Here is an 11,706-nt window from a genome sequence, read left to right on the forward strand (position 1 = left end):
TCACTGTCTCTCTCAAATAAATAAATAAAATCTTTTTTAAAAAAATAGGTTATAGCTTTGACCATACCAATCCAAACATAGCTAGATGTGATACAATCATGAGTAAAAAAAAAAAAAATTGTACTTCAAGTTTGGTGATATCTTTAATAGATTGATTCTTCTGGAACTCACTCTGTCTAGAAAGGATGGATCTAGGACATTTTTAATCTCTACTTTTGGGCTAATGTTTTTAAAAGAACTTCTTGATATGAATTTGGATGTATCTTCTAATATTTTCGTAAAGGTCAGATTGATTCATCTCTATTGTTTGAAAAGGCCTTTAGCCATTAGGATTTAAGAGTGTTTGTTTTAAAATGTAAATATTGATTATAAGGCCCTTAGAAATGACATTAAAGTCTTAGGCACATTCTCAAAGATTTGCATTTAATATCCTTTTTTTTTTTTTTTTTTTTGCTATTATCAACTAATTTTATTGGATTCTATCAGAGATAGGAAGTGTCTTTGTGTCTGTATATTTTATGAAGAGAGTTTGGAATGTCTCTCTTCCTGACATAGGTGATCAATTGATATGAAATAGGACATGTTGAGCCAGCCCCAGAGAGCTTGAACACAAAGGGGAAAAGTGAAGATTTAATGTTTACTACTTAATATTTTAGTTCACCAGTAAAGGTTAATGCATGTGTAGCACGAAAATTTTTTAAGATGGCACTAGTGGAAAGAGTGAGAATTGGAGTAATAGGCTCTTCTAATAACTGACAGTTTGCACATCATTCCACTTAATTTCTGGTCCTCAATTTCCTCATCTGTAAGCAGGGATTACAATAATTTCTGAATATGAAAATCTTAAAATTGACAACTAATACACATGTTCAGCTTAGTGAGTTAACACTGCCGTTGTGGGGCCTTGTGTACAAATCTCCCTACATTTCCCACACTGCCTAGTGTCCTCTCTCACACAGTGAAATTATAGGGAAGAAGTGTACTGCCATTGGCCGAATGCATGTGTCCCCCAGAAGTTCTTACGTTGAGATCCTAAGCCCCAAGGTGAGCTTTGGGGAGGGGATGATTGGGATTGGCACTCTTACCAGCTACGTGAGGTCACAGTGAAAAGACCACCACAGAAGGGTATTCTCTCCAGACACGAATTTGCTGGTGTCATTATCTTGGACTTCCCAGCCTCGGAACTGTGAGAAGTAAGTATCCATTGTTCGTAAGCCACCAGTCTGTGCTGTCTTGTGATAGCAGCCTGATTGGAGTAAGACAGGTACCCTTCTGTCTTCCTTTTGCCATTATTTCATCAAAAAGCAAATCCAGAAACAAACAAAACATGTAGCAGTGCAGGTGGCATGTCCTTGAGTGATGGTTGCACAAATGTTGCCCTGCATTCCAATTGTAGCAGCAAAACTGCCTCAAGTTAAAAGAATTTGAAAGGCATCCCAGGTCCTTAGCTCCCTGTTTGATCATTTGTGGGTTTTGTTGCTGTTTAATTGCAGTTCAACTTCCTCCTCTGCCCTCCTCTGCTCTCACTCCCTCACAGGTGGTGAGGTGAGGGCGCTTCCTAGTCTGCAGGCATATCTCAGTCTGTGTCCTCAGAAGCAGCCAAAGGAAAACATCCTATGAAATGATTTCAATTAAAGCAGCTTGGTGACCTAATGGCAGAACAGCCTTGGAGCAGAACCAACTGAGGGCAGAGTTTGGTGGAGTGGGTATTGAGCTGGGGCCCTTGGTGGTGCTAGGAAACTGGTTCTGGATGGGGCCTGGAAAAATGTGGGAGCATTTTTGTTTCTCACAACATATCAGGGTGGGAAGAAGCCAGGAATCTGGATTCTTTCTCCCTACAGCTGGAGAAATTTTTGTAGACAAAGGCACAGAAATAAAGTAACAGAGACCTGGAGACCTTATTCCCTATACTGGGCACTTGTTCAAGTTTTGTCTCCCATGCACTCTTGGTATCTGTGGCTAATTGTAGGTCTTTCTGTATTTGTCCAGAATTTATAGAAGTGTGAAAGATGCACTGAAAGGGGTTTATGCCATCCTGGAGCCAGAACTAGAGTGATAGAATTATGACTCTAGGATATTAAATGGAGTTTGGGCAACTATGGTCTTTTTTAAGTTGCTCTAGAATAGACTGATCTCAGATAAAGTCATGGCCTCCCTAGAAGGATTTGCACTGTTCCAGTATGAGTAGTATATATATATATATATATATAGAAAACAAGTACCTGTGGTTGTCCTTGGAACATGGTCTTTGTTAGGTTCTCTCCTACCCTTTCATGTATGCCTGGTTTTTCCAGATAACAAGTGTACTGCATTTCATACTCATCTCAGTCCTCATTTAGGTAAATACCAGACAGAAGAAATTCATTTAACATTTCTTATTCAACCCTATTAAAGAGAGTAATAGGGGTGTCAGCATCGTAGCTGGGTAAGTTCTTCATTTTTCTCTTTCTTTCCATTTGTGTCTAATTAAACATCCATGGCTGAATAAAAGTGCCTCCAGAGAGCATACTGAGAGATCCATCCATCTGCATTCCAAAGAGGGTGGATTAGGAATCATAGAGATTATGGGGCCAAGGGAAGTGCAGCAGCATCAGTGGCAGTGCTGATCCTGGCATTGGAGGCAGAGGAGGTAGAAAGCAGAGTGGTAAGTCAAAGTCTCCCTGGCTGCTCAGGTACATGGAGGAACCTGTTGCTGTTCAGCACCTGAATTTCTGAGGAACTCTGTGACTGGCACAAGGGAAGGAAGGGGAGGAAATGATTTGGAGGAAGGTGTTTCCTGCTGTCTGCCTTGGGGTTTCAAGAAGTCTGGGACCTCTGAGACCCTACCCACCCATCGCACTGGCCTTGGGTACACCCATGACCCAAGTGCTAAAGCCCACAACTGCCCTGCCACTCTGCCACCAGGTTTGTTTTGGGTTTTTTTTTGTTGTTGTTGTTGTTTTTTAATTCCCTAAGTGTCAGATCTCTTAGGTGTGCTCCTAATTAGTGGTGAGTCAGCTCCAATAAGAAAATAAAATATTTTGCTAGATCATGACCTTCTGGGAAACAAAAGTAAAGTTTCTGATTGCCAATTTGCTTAACTGTTAGAATCAAAGTCAACAAAACCTTTCCTAAATAAGAAAGATGCTTGAACCTTCAAGTGAGATGACAAAGGCACATTTCATCCAAAATCATAGTATGATGGTATCACAAAGAGAAAATGACAATAGTCCAGGGACTAAATTCAGAGGCAAAGAATATTGTGATCTTATTCCTATATAATTGCTTTTATGAAGCTTCTGTGAAGAATTTCAATGAGCCAGAGAAAATTTAGGAGGCATCTCAGAGAATCTGGGCATAAAATTAATGAACAGAAGGAGTGTGTTACCAAAGAGATTGAAATTATAAAAAGGAACCAAAGAAATTCTGGATGTGAGGGACTCAACACATGAGATGAGAAATGAATTAGAAAACATAGGAAATATAGTGGGTCAGATGGGAGGGAGAATGAACTATCTAATGATAGGAATTGGGAAATGATTCAAGTGGAAGAGAAAAGAGACTAAGATTTTTAACATGTCGAGAAACCCTATTTGAGTTATCAGATTAGAAAAGCCAATATAAGAATATCAAGAATACCAGAAGAAGAGTGGAAGGGGGCAGCATTTATTTAAAGAAATAATTGCTGAGAGTTTCCCAACCTGTGGAAGGAAGTTAACATACAAGTCCACAGAGCTAATAGAACACTTTATTATCTTTCTCAACGACACATTATAAATGTCAAAACCAATGGTAAATAATTTTAGAGGCAGAGGAAAGAATTGGTGCAAAGGAAGCTCTCACAACCCAACTCTTTAGACTATGGGCAGATTTCTCAGCAGAAACACTACAGGCCAGGAGACAATGGAATGACAGATTCAGAATACTGAAAGATACCAGTGGCAGTCATGAATATTCTGTCACCAAACATATCAGATATGAGGGAAAGTAAGGGTTTTCCCCAAACAGAAGCTGAAGGAGTTTGCCAACACTAGACCTGTCTTGCAAGAGAGGTTGAAAGACCTCTTCAAGCTAAAATGAAAAGACACTAGTGACAAAAAATGAAATCACACAAAACTCATCAAGGTGATAGAGACCATCAAAATAGGGAGATTCAGTTGAATAGTATTTTAAACAATTACAGAATAAAGGTTAAAGGAAGAGAGCATTGAAAATAATGATAGGGACTACAGTTGGTTAAGGAATTCACAGCATAACAAGAGATAATTTTGACATAAACAAAAGGGAGGAGTGGAAAAAAGTGTGGAACCATTATAAGTGAATGAATATGAGTTTCTAGCAGTAAATAAAGGTCTAGCATTTATGTAAGCCTCAAGGTAACCATAAGGCAAAACTTGAGAGCAGAAACAAGCGAATATGAGTCGCTAGCAGCAGAAAAAGGACTTGTATGTTTTATGTATTGTTCAAGGAAACCCCAAAACAAAAATCTAGAGAAGACACATCTATACACACACACACACACACACACACACACACACACACACACACACGGAAGACTGAGCAAATAAACAAAACCCGCCACTTTACAGAGGTAGAAACAATGAAAAAGAAAGAAAATAGGTAGAAAACCAGAAAGCAAAAGATAAGAGTATAAAGTCCTTATGTATTAAAAAATAAAAAAATAAAAAAAATAAAGTCCTTATGTATTAATATGATTACCCTAATTATAAATGGATTAATTCACCAATTATAATGCACACAGTGGCTGGATAAAGAAAAAGCAAGACACAAACTGTGCTATATGCTGCCTACAGGAGACATATCAGCTCTAAAGACATACATAAACTCAAAGTGAAGAGATGGAAGATGGCTTTCCAAACAAATGGAAACCAAAAGAAGACAGGTGCAGGCTGCTATTTTATATCAAACAAAATGGATTTCAAGTCAAAAGTAACAAAAGAAAGTCATTATATGAAGGTAAAGGGTCAATAAATCAAGAAGATATAAAAGCCACAACTATTTCTACTCTCAACGTTGGAGCACTGAAATATATTAAGCAAATACTAACAGAACTTAAGGGTGAAATATACAGCAATTCAGTAATAGTAAAGGAAGGTATTTCATTACCTCACTATCAGCAGTAGGTTCATTATCCAGATAGAAAATCAACAAGGAAACATTGGAATGGAAGCATACTTTAGAAGAAATGGACTTAATAGAACAATGAATGTTCTATCCAATATCTGCAAATACACATTCATCTCATTATTCTGCAGTATAGATTATATAATAGGATACAAAAATCTTAGGAAATTTCAGAAGATTCAATTTATACCAACTCTCTCTTTTTACTTTGTATGATACTGACAAGAAAATGAAAACATCCACATATGTAGAAACTGAATGACACACTTCTGAATAATCAATGGGTCAAAAATAAATCATAAGAAAGACATTACCTAAAAAAAAAAAAAAGACATTACCTCAAAACAAATGAAATGGAAATGCAACATATTAAACATTTTTAGCACATCATATCAGATCTTATGGGATACAGCAGGAAGAGTTCTGAATGGCTATTTAATACCAATAATCACATATTACAAATTAGATATCAAATAAAGTCCTTAATTTTACAGCTTGAACTAGAGAACAAGTTAAGCCCAAAGTTAACTTGGGAAAAAATACAGATCAAAAGATGAGAGCAGAAATAAATTAGAGACCAGAAAAACAATAAAAAGAATCAAGAAAACTAAGAGTGCTTCTTTGAAAATATCACCAAATTGACAAAACTTTACCTAGATGAACAAAGAAGAAAAGACAGACAAATAAAATTAGAAATGAAAGAAGAGATAGTGCAAATGATACTACAGCAATAATACGTAGGAGCCTAAGAGACTACTAGGAACAATTACATGCCAGCAAATTACATAATCTAGAAGAAATGAATGCATTTCTAGAAACACAATGTACCAAGAGTGAATCAGAAGAAATAGAAAATCTGAACAAATGAGTAAAGAGATTGAATCAGTTATCAACCCGCACCAAAAAAGTAGGATCAGATGACTGATTTTACAGATTAATTCTACCAAACATTTAAAGAAACAATATCAATCCTCCACAAAGTCTTCCATAATATCAAGGAGGAAGTGACATTTCCAAACTAAATCTGTGAGGCCGCTCTTAACTCTCATACCAAAATCAGACAAGAACACCAATACCAAAGCTGAAACAGGAAGAAATAGAAAAATTGAACAGACCCATAACTAGCAACAAAACTAAAAGGCAAGCTACAGAATGGGAGAAGATATTTGCAAATGACATAGGGCTAGTATCAGATCTATAAAGAATTTATTGAACTCAACACCCAAAAAACAAATAATCCAGTCAAGAAATGGGCAGAAGACATGAACAAACATTTCTCCAAAGAAGACATACAAATGGCCAACAAGCACATGGAAAAATGGCCCACATCACTCTGCATCAGGGATATACAAACTAAAATCACAATGAGATACCACCTCACACCAGTCAAAATGGCTAAAATTAACAAGTCAGGAGAAGACATGTTGACAAGGATGCAGAGAAAGGGGAACCCTCTTACACTGTTGGTGGGAAAGCAAGATGGTGCAGCCACTCTGGAAAAAAATGTGAAGTTTCCTCAGAAACTTGAAAATGAGCTACCCAATGATCCAGCAATTGCCCTACTAGGTATTTACCCCCAAAAATACAAATACAAATATAGTGATCCAAAGGGCCACCTGCATATATATATATTAGAATATTAGTGGTCAAAAGGATGAAATCTTACCATTTACATTGATGTGGGTGCAACTGGAGGGTATTATGCTGAACGAAATAAGTCAGAGAAAGACAACTATCACATTGTTTCACTCATGTTAAATATAAGAAATAGCATGGAGGATCGATCATAGGGGAAGGGAGGGAAAACCGAATGGAAAGAAATCAGAGAGGAAGACAAACAAGCAACTCTCAACTATGGGGCACAAACTGAAGGTTGGTGGAAGGGAGGTGGGAGGAGGGATGGGGTAACTGGGTCACGGACATTAAGGAGAGCACATGATGTGATGAGCACTGGGTGTTATATAAGATGAATAGCTGGACTCTACATCTGAAACTAATGGTATACTATATGTTGGCTAATTTAATTTAAATTAAAAATAACCTTGAAACTAGACCAATATCCCTGATGCAAAATTCTCCACAAAATAGCAGACCAAAATCAAGAGCACATTAACATATTATATACCTGGACCAAGTGGGATCTGCCTCTAGGATGCAAGTTTCACTCAACACACACAACTCAATAAATGTAAAATACCAATGAAATAAAAGATAATGTACCATGATTATCTCAATAGACACTGAAAAAGCAACTGATAATACACAACATCCTTCCATGCTAAAAACCCTTAATAGATTGAATATACCACAACATAATAAAGACTATTTTGACAAGCCACAGCTAATATCATGGTCAATAGTGAAAGTTTGCAAGCTTTTCCTCTAAGATCAGGAGTGAGACATGGATGCTCACTCTCACCACTTCTCTGGTACTAAGTCCAAGCTAGAGCCATTAGGCAAGACAAAGAAATAAAAGGCATCCAAATCAGAAAGTAAGAAATAAAATAGCCAATATTTGCAAATAAAGGAATATATATATATATATATATATATATATATATATATATATATATAAAATCCCAAATCCCAAAGAGTCGATCAAAAAATTGTGGAATCAACTATCAAGAGTAAAGTCTCAGGATGCAAAATCAATATACCGAAATCCATTTCATTCCTTTACACTAGTAGTGAAATATCTGAAAAAGAAATAAAGTATTTAATTCCCAGTAACATCAAAAACAATGAAAAATCTTAGTAAATTTAACCAGGGACATGAAAGACCTGTACAATGTAAACTCTAAGACTTTGCTAACAGAAATCAAAGAATACAAAACAAATGGAAGGACGTCTCACACTTGTGGATTGGAAGAATGAATATAATGATGTCCCTACTACCCAAAGCCATCCACTGATGAAATTCAATCCTCATCAAAATACCAAAGGCATCCTTCTAAGAAGTAAGAGAAGTAGTGCTGAAATGTATGTTTCAGGGGTTTAACTCTGTATGTGTTCCTTTCAATCTCTTCATGTTGATCCTACTCATTGTTGAGCTTCATAGATGTGCAAATTAATATTTTTCATCCAATTTGGGAAGATCTTGGTCATAATTTCTTCAAAGATTTTCTTTTGCCCTTTCCTCTCCTGCTTGCACTTATGTTGGTATGCTTGATATTTTCTACAGGTCTCTGAGGCTATGTTCAGTTTTCTTTATTCTTTGTCTTCTTTTCATTGTTTGTATTTCTTTTCTCTATTGATCTGTTTTCATTTGCATGATTCTTCTGCTGGAGCAAACCTTTTTTGAGTGGCTCAACAAATGGGACATATTTTTTACAGTTGTTTTGTTTGCTAAGTCCAAAGTCTGGGTCCATTCAGACACTGTTTTTATTAATTGCTCTTTTTTCCTGCCCATGTACCATACTTTCCTGTTTTTTGGCATATGGTATTTTATTGTGAAAACTAAATATTTTCAGAATTCTGATCTTGTCCTGGAAGTGGTTGTTCCTCTTTTTGCTTTATTTTATTTTTAATGTTTTTAGATAGTGGCTCACTAGAACTAATTCTATGGAATCTATCCCCAACCTTATGCACACTCTGATGTCACTACTTAGATATTTTTTTGAATCTTGTGTTGTATTTAAGACAAGGCCAAGGTAGTTTATTCATCATTCAATAATAGATCAAGAGATTGTGCTTAAACCTCTTAAGCAGGTAATATTTCCAGCTTTTCAGCATCATAAGTTTAGCAAATAATGAAAATGTGCATAACCACAAGTATCAGTTTACTTTCCTCAAGTTATTTGTTTTAGGAAATCACAATTATTCCTTCCTAGGAATTGACAACTTTTGCTTCATGAAATGTGTTATGTTTTAATTTAGAGAACACTGAGAAAGAGGTTTTCTGAATAATTGCAAGGTCAAATTTCTGTCACATTAAACACTTTCCTAACAGTAAAATTTCTCCAAGAAAAGGGATTAAAGCCTTCCTTGGATCAAAATTTTATTTAGTGAAAGGTGACAATAGGAAAGGTGAAACCAAAGATGAACTCTAAAGTTGTCAAGAGTAGTTCTAAATGAGAAAAAAAAAGGCTACCTTTGCCTGGTGATATGTTTACAGAGGAGAACTGAAAGGAGATGTGTTAGAAAGGGCTTGAGTCATGTTCCAAAGCTGTTAGTGTGCATGCCATAACATCAACAAATGCCAAGGAGTGCTGATTTATCTTAGCATATGTGAAGAAACGTTTGCTTTCAAGAACTAATAAGAGAAACAGCATCTAAGGTCAAAAATCCAAGTACATATAGAGGGAACTTGAATAAACCTTAGAATGTTTATCCTTTATGATCATTCTGTTTGGAAAACAAACTGACAGGCTAGAGCGTGGAACCCCCGAAAAAGAGGACACAAAACTACCTGGGGAGCCAACCCCAGGACCTATGTCTCACTCTGTGATATAGTGAAGTGAAGACTTTCCCAATAGTAACACAACTGAGGGGTTTAATGGCAGCTATGTGGTAACTGGTAGTTAAGTGAGTATTACATTTGTGTCAAGCATATAGTAGAATTTGGGAAAGTGCCTAATCCTTCAAAATAAATAGATTTACTTCCTGAAGATATGTTTATCTCCCCTCAACTTTTCCATTGTTCACACTGCACTTACTCTCCTTCCTATTTCATGAGAAACAACACAAGGATTTAAAGGCACCAATACTCATGCTATTGAAGAAGCAACTCAGTCCATTATACTACTGATCTATGGCCATTAGAGTACCATGAGTGGGACAGCAAGTATGTATACATGCTTTTCAATTATATCAGAATATAAGCAGAGACTTTGGACCCTAGTCAGCAGCTCTGAGTAGCACCAAGCTGCTTGAAGCATTATCTTCCTTTATTTACAGTAAATACATCAGAGCTTTTCCTAGACTCTGATGATCTACTGGTCAACATCAGCCTAATCCCTCCTCCTTAAGGAGCTATTTGTTCGGGGAACCCTGCTACTTAGTGAGTCATTAAATCTCTTTGTGGAAACCTCAGTTTTCATCTGTGTCTTTCTCCTTCAGTAGTACACAATTATTCTTCTCATTGGCTTTTATATCGAGAGCCCACACTTCACTTCAAAGAACGCTCAAGGTGAGTAGCTTCATTGTAGTTTGGGGATGAAACACTTTCTGCTACTTCCTTCTAGGTTCTTTGCTGGTCTGAGAATAGAAACAACAAATACCCACCATTTGCTTCGACGTGGATGGAACTGGAGGGTATTATGCTGAGTGAAATAAGTCAATCGGAGAAGGACAAACATTATATGGTCTCATTCATTTGGGGAATATTAAAAATAGTGAAAGGGAATAAAGGGGAAAGGAGAAAAAATGAGTGGGAAATATCAGAAAGGGAGACAGAACATGAAAGACTCCTAACTCTGGAAAACGAACTAGGGGTGGTGGAAGGGGAGGTGGGTGGGGGGTGGGGTGACTGGGTGATGGGCACTGAGGTGGGCACTTGACGGGATGAGCACTGGGTGTTATTGTATATATGTTGGCAAATTGAACACCAATAAAAAATAAATTTATAAAAAAATAGGCAAAAGGGAGACTCACAGAAGAGAAATGTAATTATATGTGTGTGGGAGACCCACAAAGGCCTGAAGAGTCAAAGACAGTCTGACAACTGAGTCTTATATACCATCCTTGTGGGAGAACTAGCTGTGGTGCCTATCTAAGAACTGAATCTTGTACTCCTGGGCACACTGCGGATGCGTGAGGTCCTGAATTGGCACATTGACTCTTGTCCACATTATTCTACAGATATAAGGTCCTCCACTCCCCCTCCTTGAGTTAATAGCCTATTCTTTTACCTTTTGAAGTAAACATGCTTTTCTCTGTTTCCCCAAATTAATCATTCCTGTAGCCAATCTGCTAGCTCTCTTAATAAAAACTGTAGGAGACAAAGCCTTGGGATCCAAGTCCAGTCTGAGTTCAAGTTCGAGTCTTGGTCCCCCTGTCCTCCCATATTAAATTTCAATGACACTCCAAATCTTTCTTCATATGGTCACCTCCTCTCTCTTCCTCTAGCCTTCCCTGTCTGGTCCCCCACTTTCTTCTCTGTCAACTCATATTGATGATTCCAGCTACTTTGCAGCTTTCCTAAATCTCCTTTATAAAGAGAGGCTATTAATCCTCTATTTTCTAGTAACAGTGTGACTGTCAAAATATATCCCAGGCTCCATGGCACATCCTGAGCAAAGGAGAAGGGGGTAATATGCTTCAGAAATCAAAAAGGAGAAGGGAAATTCACAGGAAGTTGAGAAGAGCACATATTTGATAAACAGATGTGTTCCATGCCATCAAAGTGTCTTGCTACTAGAAAAAGCTATATGTGGTAGTAGCTCTATTCCTGGTACAGGCTCCCTATCCAAATTCTTTTAGGCAGAAGGTAAAAAGCTGTTCTGAGTCTGCTGGGTCTTAATTGCTTTCAGCTAAAACAATCCACATGCCAAATTGGTACTTTAGGGGTGACGTACTCTCCGCTTCCTTTCTCTTGACTGTACTGTACTAATTATGCAGTTTTAGGTGTTTGGTAGTTTTCTA

The sequence above is a fragment of the Canis lupus genome, chromosome 1 (assembly GCF_011100685.1).
Source record: "Canis lupus familiaris isolate Mischka breed German Shepherd chromosome 1, alternate assembly UU_Cfam_GSD_1.0, whole genome shotgun sequence".
NCBI classification, from domain to species: Eukaryota; Metazoa; Chordata; class Mammalia; order Carnivora; family Canidae; genus Canis; species Canis lupus.